The sequence below is a fragment of the Neovison vison genome, chromosome 8 (assembly GCF_020171115.1).
Source record: "Neovison vison isolate M4711 chromosome 8, ASM_NN_V1, whole genome shotgun sequence".
In the NCBI taxonomy this organism is placed as follows: Eukaryota; Metazoa; Chordata; class Mammalia; order Carnivora; family Mustelidae; genus Neogale; species Neogale vison.
The window spans coordinates 25,145,289-25,158,953 of NC_058098.1; the positions used below are offsets into that span (position 1 = coordinate 25,145,289).

The following is a 13,665-nucleotide window of genomic DNA, read 5'->3' on the forward strand; positions in this document are numbered from 1 at the left end:
TTAGATATGGCCTTAAGAAATACATATACTCGCAACAGGTCTTTGGGGAGAAGGACGATGTACAACCGTGAAGCTGGGCAGAAGGCCGCCCCTTCACCGAAGCTGGGCAGCCGGGAACGCCTGGCCCGCCCAGGGCGGAACGTCGCCTGCTTCAGGGAAGCCGAGCACCTGGGAATGCCCAGTCAGCTCAGAGTGGTACAAAAACCGCCTGCTTCCCTTTTCTGTTAGCGCTCCTTTCTCTTCCCAGAAGTACCCGTTGCTAGTTAGATGAGTCCTTTGAATGTGCTTGGCTAACTATAAACTTTATCCTCCTCCTTGCTTGCCTGCAAGACGTGACTAACGTTTGACCTTCATCGGTCCTTCTGTTGGCTATTGTTTCTATCTAATAAAAGTGAGACTGTGGAGTTGCTTGCTGCAGCAGCCCTTTTCAACTGTTGTCCCCTGCTCCCAATCTCTTGCAGCTGACTTGTTTGTGCCTAATTCTTCTCCCGTCGCCGACTGGAAGCGGCATTTGTAACCGAGAGATTAAAGCTTAATAGCCAACACAATTTATTTAAAAAGAGTAAGTGATGTACTGTATGTAGGCAAAGAGCAGTGCCAGGCATGAATCGAGGTAGTGATAAGGAAGAAAAAGGGGGAGAAGCAGGTGGGGAGTAGGTTGGAGTTGTCATGCAAAGTTGATTGCTAATGACTTGAGCAACATGAGCTCAAGGGCTTACTGGTATTGGCCATGAAGGAAGTCATTGATGACCTGAAGTAAGTTATTTTGAGTTGGGGATATAAGCCAGACTACCCAAAGCTGAGCACTGGGTAAAGGTGAGGAAGTAGAAACAATGGATAGCAATGTCTCTCTTGAGAAGTTTGGTGATAGAGGGAAGAAAAATGGGATTACCAGGGCCAAGATAAGTTTTCTTCCATAAATCACAACTCTGTAGTTGCCTGAGGGACCTATTGATGAGACCAAAATTCTAACTTCACAGTAGGAGATTGTGGCCCAAGCAGAATCATCTAGAAGCCATCTCACACAAGACAGAAAGACTTGTTCTATAGTTTTTGGGATTCTCCAGGCCATAATGTTGAGGTATTTCTGAGATAAAAGCTAAATTAACCTAGGAATCCTCCCCAACTCTGCGAATTTTTGTCATCCTGATCAGCCGCACTGCCATATCTGGCTATCTTTGCCCCTGCCCCACATGGCACTATGGAGGCAGGACAGCTCACAGTTCAGAGATGCAAAAAAAAAAAAAAAAAAAGTTTTTTTAAACTTTCAAAAAAAGTTTATTATGAAGAGATTACAGAGAATCAGCACATGGATTCTGGTGAGGAGTAGCCTCCATATCCAAAGAAGCAGGGGATCCTTGGAGTCCAGGGTGGGTAAAGAAATTCCAGGCAGCAGCTGAATAATCAACATGAGCATCTATATAGGTGATGGTCTGATGTGTGGAGGACATTCCAAGGAGGAGAGATCAGCAAGTGGGACTTGATTCTGTGTGATATAATAAAGGTATTAGTCAACCTCATACCCCGTTTAAGGAGGTGTCAACCAGAGCTTAAAGCCTCTTCCTCTCCCTAGCTCATTTCCTTGGCCTGCTGTCCACTGTCCATGGTGCTGAACCATATTGCAGTCTGGACATCCATGATTGCCTATCCCTGGATAAAAAATTCTTTTCCCTGTACTGTCTCTCATCAACTGAGATAGATCTTCCTTCTCACCTTGACTTACTTTATGACACAGGGATTTAAAATACTGCCAGTTGTCCTGCTTGATCAAAAGACATATTTCTTATTTTTAATATTGGCAACAGAGTCACATTTACAAAATACTTTCTAGGGATGCTTGGGTGGCTCAGTCAGTAAAGTGGCTGCCTTTGGCTCAGTTCATGATCCCAGGGTCCTGGGATTGAGTCCCACATCAGGCTCCTTGCTCGGCTGGAAGCCTGCTTCTCTCTCTCCCTCTGCCTGCCACCCAGCCTGCTTGTGTGCTCTCTCTCTGTCAAATAAATAAAAATTTTTTTAAATAAATAAAATCTTTAAAAAAACCCCAAATACTTTCTAGGTTGAACCAATTATACCTGTAGACTGAATATGGCATGGTTTGGAGCTGTTGTGACAGGTGGCATCCTAGATGTATTGGTGGATATAAAATGAGATGCTCTAGGTTTTTCAGAGTGCTGCAGCTGGTTAGAACTGCATTGTCCAGTATGGCAGTCACTAGCCATATGTGGATGTTGAGCACTTAAATTGCAGCTGGTCCAAATAGAAATGTTTTGTAAGTATGAAATACACATTAGATATTGAGACTTAGCACAAAAAAAGAAGATAAAGAAGAAGATATTTCATTAATAATTTTATATTGATTAAATGTTGACATGATAATATTTTGAATATACTTGACAAATGAAATAAATTGCTAAATACAATCTGTTTCCTTTTTCCTTTTAAAAATTTCATCACTAGAAAATTCTAAGTTACATGTGTATTTTATGTTATGTTTCTATTGGACAACATTAGTTTAGAATCTTATGTAACTAAGCTATCAACCCAAAGATATAGATTCAATTATAGTGTTGGCCATTCAATTTCTTAACTTCCCTTTATGGACTGCACCTTCTTCTTGGTGGCTTGACCCATCACATGAACCCTTGTTCTCAGAAAGCATGTGTATAGTTCACTACAAACTTATCTTTACCACTCATGCCTCCATCTTCCATGACTCCTATGACCAGTCACTTAGAGCTTCTGCCCCATTGTGCAGAGCATCAGGTCCTTTCCTGCTCCTGTATATTTGCACATCATGTATCCTCTGCTTTTTTTTTTTTTTTAAGATTTTATTTAGGGACGCCTGGGTGGCTCAGTTGGTTGGACGACTGCCTTTGGCTCAGATCATGATCCTGGAGTCCTGGGATTGAGTCCCGCATCGGGCTCCCAGCTCCATGCGGAGTCTGCTTCTCCCTCTGACCTTCTCCTTGCTCATGCTCTCTCTCACTGTCTCTCTCTCAAATAAATAAAATCTTTCTAAAAAATTTTATTTATTTATTTGACACACACACAGAGAGAGAGAGATCACAGGCAGGCAGAGAGGCAGGCAGAGGGAGAAGGGGAAGCAGGCTCCCTGCTGAGCAGAGAGCCTGATGCAGGGCTCAATCCCAGGACCCTGAGACCATGACCTTAGCTGAAGGCAGAGGCTTAACCCTCTGAACCAACCAGGTGCGCCATATCCTCTGCTTTTAATTTTTTTTTCCTATAAAGAAACTCTTAACCATTCTTCAACATCCAGTTTAAATCCTGCATCCTCTTGAAGCCCTTGTGGACGACCTCAGGCAGTATTGCTGGATCTTGCCTCTCTACCTCCACAAACTCCCAGCCAGAATACTTTACTACATCTGAAATTGCCCATTTATTTGTCTTATCCTTTACTAGGCTGGGGGCTCTTAGGGCTATGTCTAATTCACTTTTGTAATGCTGGCACCTGGGATACAACAAGGAATAAGAAAAAGTCCTTGCTTGCATGAAATAAATATTCTAATACTGGAGACAGAAAAGAAACAGTGTTGTAAAAAGTCAGATAATAATGAATTTTGCGAAGAAAAGGAGGGAAGAGAGTGGCAGATATGCTTTTTTTTTTTTAAATAAGATTTTATTTATTTCTTTGACACAGAGAGAGAGAGAGATCACAAATAGGCAGAGAGGCAGGCAGAGAGAGGGGGGGAAGCAGGCTCCCTGTTGAGCAGAGAGCCTGATGCAGGGCTCAATCCCAGGACCCTGAGATCATGACCTGAGCCGAAGGCAGAGGCTTAACCTACTGATCCACCCAGGCGCCCTGGTTTTTTTTGAGAGACCCGAGATGGTAACACTTGAGCAAGTGTGTGTTCAACATAGAATAGTTGCAAATAAATACACGATGCATGAATAAAACTCTTTTTACAGAAAGATGCCTCCTCTGACTGAGCCCCTTCCACATCCCAGTCACACTGCTCTCCTTTCTTGCTCCCGAAAGGAAAACTCATTCCTGCTTTGAGGCTTTTGCACATGCTCCTCCTCCTGTCTGTGATGTTCTTCCCCTCCGTCTTGGCACAACTCCTGCCTTATCGTTCATGGCTCAGCTGAAAGATCTCACAGAGCCTTCTGACTGCCTCTACTCTCTGCCCCTCCCTGCCCCTGTCACTCTCTCAGCCTCTACTTGGTATCCTTTATAGTACCCACGACCCTCTGGAATTTAATTGACTCTGCACTTGTTTCCTAGTTACATTCCTATTAGTACATTCAACTAGGATAGAAATGCCAAGAGAACAGTCTTGTGTTGTTCATGGCCGTATCCCTAGCAATTAGCACATAGTAGAAGCTTAACTGAAATTTTACGAATAAGTGAATGGCCCATCTATAATGACCCTAAAGGCCAAGTGCCGTCACTAAGGAATGGAAATATGCTCTGATCTCTCACCAGACTGGTGCAACAGTGGCTCCTTTACTTCGAGGGCATTTGGATGGTGGCTTGGAACCTGCCCTGCTGCATCAGCAGACCTAAAAGGCAAAACAGATACTCTGAGACAGTGGGAGTGAAGGAGGACCCGAGAGGTCAAAGGAGTTTTCTCCTGCTCCAGACGGGGGCAGAGCAGGGTCAGGGAATGAACCAAACCCTTGGGGACATGCGGGTGGGGCTGGAGGCTCTACTTAGTCCCCGGCATCTTTGATCACTTCACTGACAGTTCAGGGCCTTGGTTTCCTCAGCTATAAATGGGGAACAACTGCTCCCTCCCAAGCTAGTAACTTAAGAACTAGACACTGAAACGAGACTGTGGAGGAAGTTGGCATTACAGCAGCTGATCCCCATTTGCCTAGCCATGTCTCCAGAATGGTGGCCTAGTATCAGCAGAGTGAGGGTATTGGTCAGGCTGCCCCACTGACATTTACTTTGGGTGAATCTGGGAGCCACATTTTGAGAACTTTAGGACTCATTCAGATTAATTGCCTCAAGCTTCCTACTTCATCAGTAGTGAGCTCTGTGTCAGTGGAGGTATGTGAACAGAGGCCAGAAAACTGCTTGCTGGGAGAGATAATTTAAAGGAACTTTAGAAACTCCAGCAGTTAACACTTGGTAGGATGAATGAGTCTTCAGTGAACAGAGGAATAGTCCTTTCAGCACAGAAATTCTACTGGTTTTCAGATTCCTATTGGGGGCCTCAGCTGCCTGCTTGGCTTCTGGCAGACCGAGAAACTTTGGGTGCTGGAGGTAGAATCTACTGGAAGGAGGCAGTCTTTGGGCTAAAACCAGGCCAATTTTCTGCTCATTATGTAACATCCAATCTAGAAGGATAAGGAGAAATCAGGCAGCTTTTCTTCCCCAGAGAAGCTCCCATTTATAGCTCAGCTTCTCTAGGCTTTTGGGGCCAGAATGGAATTGAAACCAGCATGTATTTGGCTAGTGATGGAGGATTTCTTTTTGTTGTTGTTGTTGTTTTTAAGATTTTATTTATTTATTTGACAGACAGAGATCATAAGTAGGCAGAGAGGCAGGCAGAGAGAGAGGAGGAAGCAGACTCCCTGCCGGGCAGAGAGCCTGATGTGGGGCTCGATGCCAGGACCCTGGGATCATGACTTGAGCTGAAGGCAGAGGCTTTAACCCACTGAGCCACCCAGGCACCCCGTGATGGAGGATTTCAATGGTCAGTGCAGGTGGTGTGCTTGACCCTGGGCATGGGACCCCGGACTCCCTCAGTAAGTAGCAGCTGAGTTTATGAGGAGCCAGTTAGCAGGAACCATTCTGCCTCGTTGAGGATGGGATGTTTTGTCTGAGAGAAGTGTTAGGGGAGAGGAGATAAAAGTGAGGGAGGAGTCTGAGCTTTCTGCTGGGGTCTTCCTTGGTCTTCTCACCACCAGCACTTACTAATCAGTTAGTTAGTTACTTGCAGATTCAAGTTATAAAGACATGAATTAATGAAGGGACACATCTGAAAGACAAGAAAGTATGCAAGAGTCAGGACAAGGGCTCCACCAATGGAGTGTGAATATTCAGGGGGCAGTCAAGGCAAGTTCTCTTTCTAAGACAATCTATCCTAGGGAACAACCAAGCAGGGGGTTGGGGGAAACAGACTGCCTGGGGTCACATGTTGGCTGAGCTATGTGGCAGCTCTGTGACTTAGGTAAGTCATTGGCCATCTCTGGAACTTTTTCTTAAATGTGGAAAATGGACATCATACTGTTATTTAGAATATGAGATTGTTTGGAGGATAAAATTCATGAAAGGATCTTTAGCACAGTGCCTTTGTGCTTAATGAATATTAGCTGTTCATTTTACGATTACTTATACTTATATTAGAGATAAGAAATGGAGTCTTGGAGAGTCTTATCAGCTTATCTCATCACCCAGACTCCGATTTTGACTTTAAATATTAAATAATATCTGTAAAGCACTTTACCAGTGCTGGTTGCGCAGTGAGAGCTTGATAAACGCCACTTCCACTCTCCCCAACTCTCCTTCCTGGAAGATTTCCTTTTTAAAGATTTTATTTAAAATCTTTAAATTTGGGAAGGGGCAGAGGGCAAAGGAGAAGCAGACTCCCCACTGAGCAGGGAACCCAGTGTGGGGCTGGATCCCAGGACTCATGAGATCATGACCTGAGCCAAAGATAGACGCTTAACTGACTGAGCCACCCGAGCGTCCCAATTTCCTTCCAGTTGATTAAGAAGATGTAGTCCACCAAACTCTAGGTCTCAGACTAAAAAACTGAAGTAGTCTGGGTTTGTATACTTACTTTTGCTTCCAAATTATGGATTATCAGGTCTCCCAGGACTCTCTCTACGTTTTCCACAATAATTTTTTTCATTGGGGTGATGCTAAATGAAGAATGAAAGCAGAACAGATTAAATTCTCCCAAACTCTCCTTTATTTACGTCACTTATGTGCTTAGCTGACCCCACATTATTTAAGCCTCCTGTTTCCAGGGCATTCCATGACCCCGCCTTGCCCTTTCACTGCAAACTACCTCTTAGGGCTCCTTAAAATTAATCTTCCAATTGAAATCACCCTTCCCTCATCATTGTTTCCCATGACCCCCCTTCTCCTTGCTTATTTTATTCTCTCATCTGGAATCCCTTCTTCAGCTTCTATCACCCTTTTAGGTCCTGATCACTCTCTTTCTGGCACTTTCCTGTTCCCCTTGATGAGGGAACAGAAGGCATGGTTAGGACAAAGCAGAGCTGACACCCCACAACGCACCCCCCCCCACACACACGGGATATATGTGACATTCCTCATGCACTCCTGGCTGCCTTAAAGCTAAGGAAAGGAAAAACAAATAATTGATTTATAGAGATCACAATCCTGCAGGACATGAGTCTCCATTAGTTTACAAATGTTTTAGCAATTTACAGGAACAAACCATTTCTGTCAATAACCTAGCTTCCAGAAGGAAATGTAGATACAATTAAATGTACTTAAAATCTGCAGCCCATAGCTAGGTACTTGAAGCAGGCAGAGTGTACTGTTTGTCCAGGAAGATCCCAACTATCTTACTGTTACTGCCTTATTAGAAGGAAAAACAACCTTCACTTGACAAAGGCAAGTGTTCCAGTATCCTGTGAGTCTTTAACATATGAAAGTACCTCCCTTTTTCCTTGCCTCCCCTAATCCCACAGTATATAATCAGCCACACCAAACAACCCCGGTACAGCAGCGCTTTCTGCCCACGGGTCCTGTCCCCATGCTTTAATAAACTACCATTTTGCACCAAAGACACCTCAAGAATTCTTTCTTGGTTGTGGGCTCCGGATTCCACCCCACTGAACCTCATCTATATTCCAAAACCACATCACTGTCATTATCTAATACACCAACAAAACTTTTTTCCTTAGCCCTATGGTCATGCCTTCATGGAAGGAGTATTGTAATGTCATTCTTCTGTTGGGGGAGAGGAGAAGGAAGCAGGGAAATAGCAATATAGTATAGTCTTCAGATTTTTGACTCAGTCCATGATCCTTATAGGTAAGGGTAATCTCATTCTCGGGCAAAGTGTTTGCTTTATATATAAATCAGCTAATCTACCGCTTTTGGCCTGAGGACTCGGATGTCCCTCAAAGGAAAGACTAGTTTTCTTCAACATCTCAAAGGGCACGGAGCCACATTGACAGAATTTCCCCTGGGGGAAATGGTTGTGAATCAAGGATTTAGTTATCTGGAACAGGACAGGAGGACATCCCCAGAGGTCTAAGAGCTCAGAAAGGATTTCACACTCAGATTTTTCTTGAGTGAGCAACTGGGAGATGAATCAGAAAGAATTAACAAATGAAAAAGACCCAGTGTATAATAGGTTGGTGATGACTGTTGGGTTCAGTTAATCATGGACATGAGCCTAAATTTTAAAAAAATCTTATAAAAGAAGATTGTAAAAAAGAGATAAATTTAGAAGATAACACTTAGTAAAAGGGCAAACCCCTGAAAACAGTTACTCTGAAGAGAAGGTGTCACAGACCAATAAACAGATGGTGAAATCCTTGTTCTACTGGTAGTCAAGAGAATGGCATCTATGGGATTTTCTGCTGAAAATCCTTACTGAAGAGAGAAGTTGTAAAAATGAGAATAATTCGTCCAGATTGACTATGGGGTAAAATTTGACCAATGCCAGCGAGAGTTCTATGTTAGTTCTACGGTATTTGATAAGGGATTTGGAATGCCTTAAAACTATGACATACCTTCAAGTTTAAAAGTCATAAAACTGTTTATACTCTTTCAGTAATCTTAAGAATCTATAATTTCCTGCACCAGAACGTTCAGGATTACTTACAGTAGCAAAAAATTCAGAAATAACCTAAATGTCAGCCAATAATGGAGTAAGTCTGCTTTGTTTGTCCTCGATACTATTCAGTGAATCTCTTTTCATGTCCGTGAAAATACAACTTTCATATTAAATAGAAATTTAAAATGACATGAAGTTCTTTTTGTAAGACACGCATCCCCAGATGCACAAAAGGCTCACTGGAGAAGGGATTGTTTTGCTGGTGAGGTCTTTCCAGTGAAGCCTCATTGGGGCTACGTCCCAACCAGTGGGATGCAGAGAGAGAGAAACAAGGAGAACTTACAGATTTTCGGACTAGATCCATACAGTGTCAGGTGTAATCCTGCAGTGTCCAAAGGCAAGTCGGTATTTGCTGTCTACACCCTTCTCCAAATAAAGCTGGACTCTCCTATCTGTCTGTACATGGAATACGTAGGGATTAAGAGCCAGAAACCTGTGGGAGGGAAGAACCAAGGCTGGTGGGAGAGAGCAACAGAGCTTACTTTCCCCCTGTTTGTTTCCAGAATGAGTGTTCTCATATGTTTGCACAGACCCTCGAAATTACCTTGTAAAGATCATTTCCTCATTTTTCAAAAGAGATGATTCAGGTGAATGGGGATGGCTTTCTCCAAGTCGTGCATCCAGCCAGTTGGAAGCCAGGCAGGTCTGTGTTCAGGAGCTATGTCTGGCTCTGGGGACAGTTAGAAAGGAAATGGTTGATTCTAAGTATAGAATCCTATCAAATTTGAGAAACTGTGACTTTGTTGGAAAGTATTCTTCTTGAGGTCACAAATGCAGTTGCCTCCAGGGCCAGGCTTGAGCTGGAAATGGATAAGGAAGACCATTTGAAATGGATAAGGGAGACCATTGAGAAATGGATAAGGGAGAAATGGATAAGGGACTGGTTTTACAGAAAGGGAGACAGCTGGGATGAACGAAGGAGGCCTGTTCTCTCTGAAGATACACTGTACAGACCAAACAAAACACATCTGTCCACAATCTCTAGGCAATGGTGCCAAGGGGCATTGGGGTCTAGAGCAGATTCTGTGTCGTTGTCTTAAGTTGTATTCAGTCAGGGGAGTGGGTTCAGGAAATCCAAATAAATGAGGGTGGGGCTCTCTGTATAAAGCAGAGAGAGGAAACTGGCTTAGCCTGCTCTGTTTTTCCTAGGGAGGCCCCAGCTTGGAGGCATTCAAGTGTTCCATGCTCTAAACCGACCACAGAGAGTGGCCCAAGCCCAGAGATGGAGGGTGTGTTTGCCCCAACCACACAATGAGACTTCCACTGGACACCCTTTAGTTATGGCTGCTTCCCACACCCACACATCAGTGCGAATGTGGATGGAACTGTACAAAGTGTTCCTTACTTTATTTGTATGGAAAATGCCAACGGTATCCGTAACTCGACCCCTTTGAAATTAAGGGGGTTCTCAAGGTAGATCTGGAGGAGTCGAAAAGTCTGTGATCTGTACCCTGGGTGAAAAAAACAACACAATAGGGAAGGTTATGACTCTAGCTGGAGGTGGACCCCACACTGTGCAAAGGCAGGTCCCCTGCAGAGCAGAAGCTGGACGTATGCAAAGATGGATACTCATTAATCATGTAATTTATTGCATAACTGTTATGCTCAGGGAATCTGGTCCTGAGCAAAAAGAACCTATTGCCTTAATGCATCACAGAATGGTCATGTCTAGCAGGCTGGAATAAATGAGTGACTAAATAATGAGTAGAAGACGGAAGCTATAGACCGCTTGGGCAGAGCATATATGTGTAAAACAATAAACGCAGTAAGTGAATGCATACAAAATGTGTCAGGTGATGGGTGCAGTGAAGAAAAAGCCTAGCAGGATCAGGTGAAGAGGATGACACTGGGAGGAGTGATATTTTAGAGTGTCAGGGAAGGCTTCTCACAGCAGGTGACACTGGGGCAGGGTCATGAATGAAGTTAGGGTCGTGAGGATAGCTAGGGGAAGAAGAAAGGGCCAGGCAGTAGACAGAGTAAGTGCATAGGCCCTGAAGCTGCAACAGCAATGGGCTCGGTGTGGCAGGTGTGTAGGGGGGAGGGGAGAGGGCAGTCCGGGCTGGGTCGCAGGGGGCCTGTGGACCCATGGTAAGGCCTTTGGGTTTGGTTCTAAGCAACTTGAAGATATTGGGGGGTTTGAGCAAGAGAGTTCCAGTGTCTGGCTGACTTCTTAGAATGAGGCTTCTGAATATGGATGGAACAAAATGGAGTAGGAGGAGGCTTGCAGTGGAAGCAAGGGGACCTGGGACCATTACTCATAGGGAGTTGATGGTGGTTCAGACCAGAGGAGGTGGAGAAAATGGTCAGAAGCCTGGCTGACAGGGTGTGTGGAGAGGCTGCCTGGGGGAGTGAGTGAAGAGAGGGGCATTGGATGGTGTCGGGATTTTAGGTCAGAGGGACTGGACGGGTGGAGTTTCATTATCTTAGATTGGCTGGACTGGGAAGGAGCAGGCTGGGATGGGTGTGGGGGGGCGAGTAGGGGGTGGGAATCAGCAGCAGTTTTGAACATACTAAGAAGAGGGACCTGGGTCTTCTAAGCTCTGGTGGTCAGGTGGCATCAATTTTTGTGATTGCCACATTGTTACAACAGAGGTTGTCCTAACTGGTACTGTTGACTGGGGACTTAGTGAGGGCAGGGAGCTGTGTAAGCACGTTTTATTTCACTTAATATTTATGACAGTCCAATGGGGTCAGATGCTATAGTTCTCCATGTAACGGGGCAGGAGTTGAGTCTCAGAGAGGGGAAGAGACTGGAAGTGAGCAGCCATTCTCTTCCCAGAAAAAATGACTGAAACTGTCTTCAGCATCTCCCTAGCTTCTGTCTCTACCCCCAGTAGGAATTTCTCTCCACCAGTGGGTCTTAGTCCATTGGAGTGGGAAGGGCTGTTAATTGAGGAAAGGCCTTCTGTAGAGTCAAGAAAATGCCAGGAGGGTGCTCATAAACCAACAAACCAGGACAGTCTGGACGTGGAGGGTTCTGATCTGAGACCGCTCACATAAAATTAGCATCTCCGTTGGTGAGCAGGCCGCCCAGGATGTGGTTTCCTCTTGCAAGGCTGAAGACATTCTTCAGTGACCCCTGGGAGTCAGTTGTCTGCAGGGCAGAGAGAATGTTTGTACCAGGGAGTCCTTGTGTCAAAGCTGAAAAACATATCCGCCTCCCAAACCCCAACATTAGACATTTAGATGCCAAAGATTCTCAGATGCAGCCTTGACCTCTGAGCATGTCCCATGTGTGGATCTTACTCCTCATTCACCTAGTTTTCCTGGCCTGCTTGGTGTTGGGTCAAGTTCCAGGCACAGTCATTCAGCAAGTATTTGTAGAGGCCTGCTGTGTGCTAGGGCCATGCCAGGCTGCACCTGTGAGAACAGACAGCACTCTTTGCCCCCGTGGAGCTGGCATTCTGGTGGGGATGAGAGAAGAGAGATGATAAAGTAGTGAATAAAGGGACATGCATGAGTCAAGTGCAGATAAGTGCTATGAAGAGGCTGGTTTCAAAATATTCAAGAACCCGCTGGGCACAGGCACCAACCAATCAGAAAGGACATCAACCATAGCTCTGTAGCCAAGTCCTGTGTCTCCTGGGCTCTGCCAAGTATTGACTCATTAGATTTTTCTTGGTGAGGAGGCTGGAGTCCTGGGACAGAAGGTGAGATGGTTGGGGTGATGAGGGGCATCACTTGGGGAGTCTCTGAGCAGGGGATACTTCCCAGGGAATTTAGAAAAACGTTTCATTATTTAATTTGGCAGACAGAGATCACAAGTAGGCAGAGAGGCAGGCAGAAAGAGCAGGGGGTGGGAGGGACGAGGAAGCAGGCTCCCAGCTGAGCAGAGAGCCCGATGTGGGGCTCGATCCCAGGACCCTGAGATCGTGACCTGAGCTGAAGGCAGAGGCTTTAACCCATTTCATTATTTTAACCACCACAGCCATACCATGCATCCTGTGAAGCTCTTTCTGTCATGAGGGAAAATAAAAGACAGACTGAGGAATTGATAGTATTGGGTGAGGGCAATAATTCATGCAAGGATGTCAAGGAATGTTTTCTGCAAAGGCAACATTCAAGCAGAGACTTGAAGGAAGGGAGGGAGCCATGTTGATAGTTAGTGGAAGAATGTTCCAGGCAGAGGGAACAGCAAGTGTTAAGGTCCTGGGGTGTGCTCAATGTGTTGCGGAGGCTACTGTGGCAGGAGGGGAGCCAGTGAATGGGGAGTGGTAGGAGAGGGGAGCAGGGGCCAGTCCAGCTGGGGCTGGGCCTTTTGATGGTGGGTTTTAATAAACAGACCAGGGCAAGGAGACAGGAAAGAGGGGAATCTTGGGAGAACAGTATTAAATATAGTAATGTGATGATCAGAGCAGCTAATGAATCATCATGTTAACTCTGTCCCAGGCATGATGCTAATTAGAACTTAACCTACAATGGCTCACGGTCTAGACTTTTAGGAGAGGCCTATGGTTCTGACAAGGCCAGGTGTGACCGGAGGCAGGGCAGTCTCACCATTGGTGATCTGGAAGGAGCTCTGGATAGGACCTCTTGAGCAGAGGATGAGGCGAGCAGCCCACAGAGGAAAATGAAAAAGCCGGAGACCTTTAGCATCTTGGGTCAGGTATCTGTGGGGGAGCAGGCAGAGAGGGTCACCTGTGGGATCATTCTCTGAGAGGGTCTCCCCAGAGCTTGGGTCTATGGTGGCTACAGAACTCATGTAGTCTATTCTATAGATGGGGCCAGTAAGTTTCAGAGAGGAGACATGCTTTTCCTCATAGTATAGAGCAAGAAATGAAGAGTCCGAGAAGTGAAGTGGCCCAAGGCCACACAACCTGTATATATGCCCAAGGATGCTGGATGTACAGTTTTTCCTGTCTGGATATAGTCT

General features: G+C 45.2%; 1 pseudogene; it reads right to left on the reverse strand.

Annotated features, from left to right (window-relative positions):
* Nucleotides 1–1,302: 1,302 nt before the first annotated feature.
* LOC122915586 lies at nt 1,303–13,388 on the reverse strand (annotated as a pseudogene).
* Between the last annotated feature and the right edge of the window lie 277 nt (nt 13,389–13,665).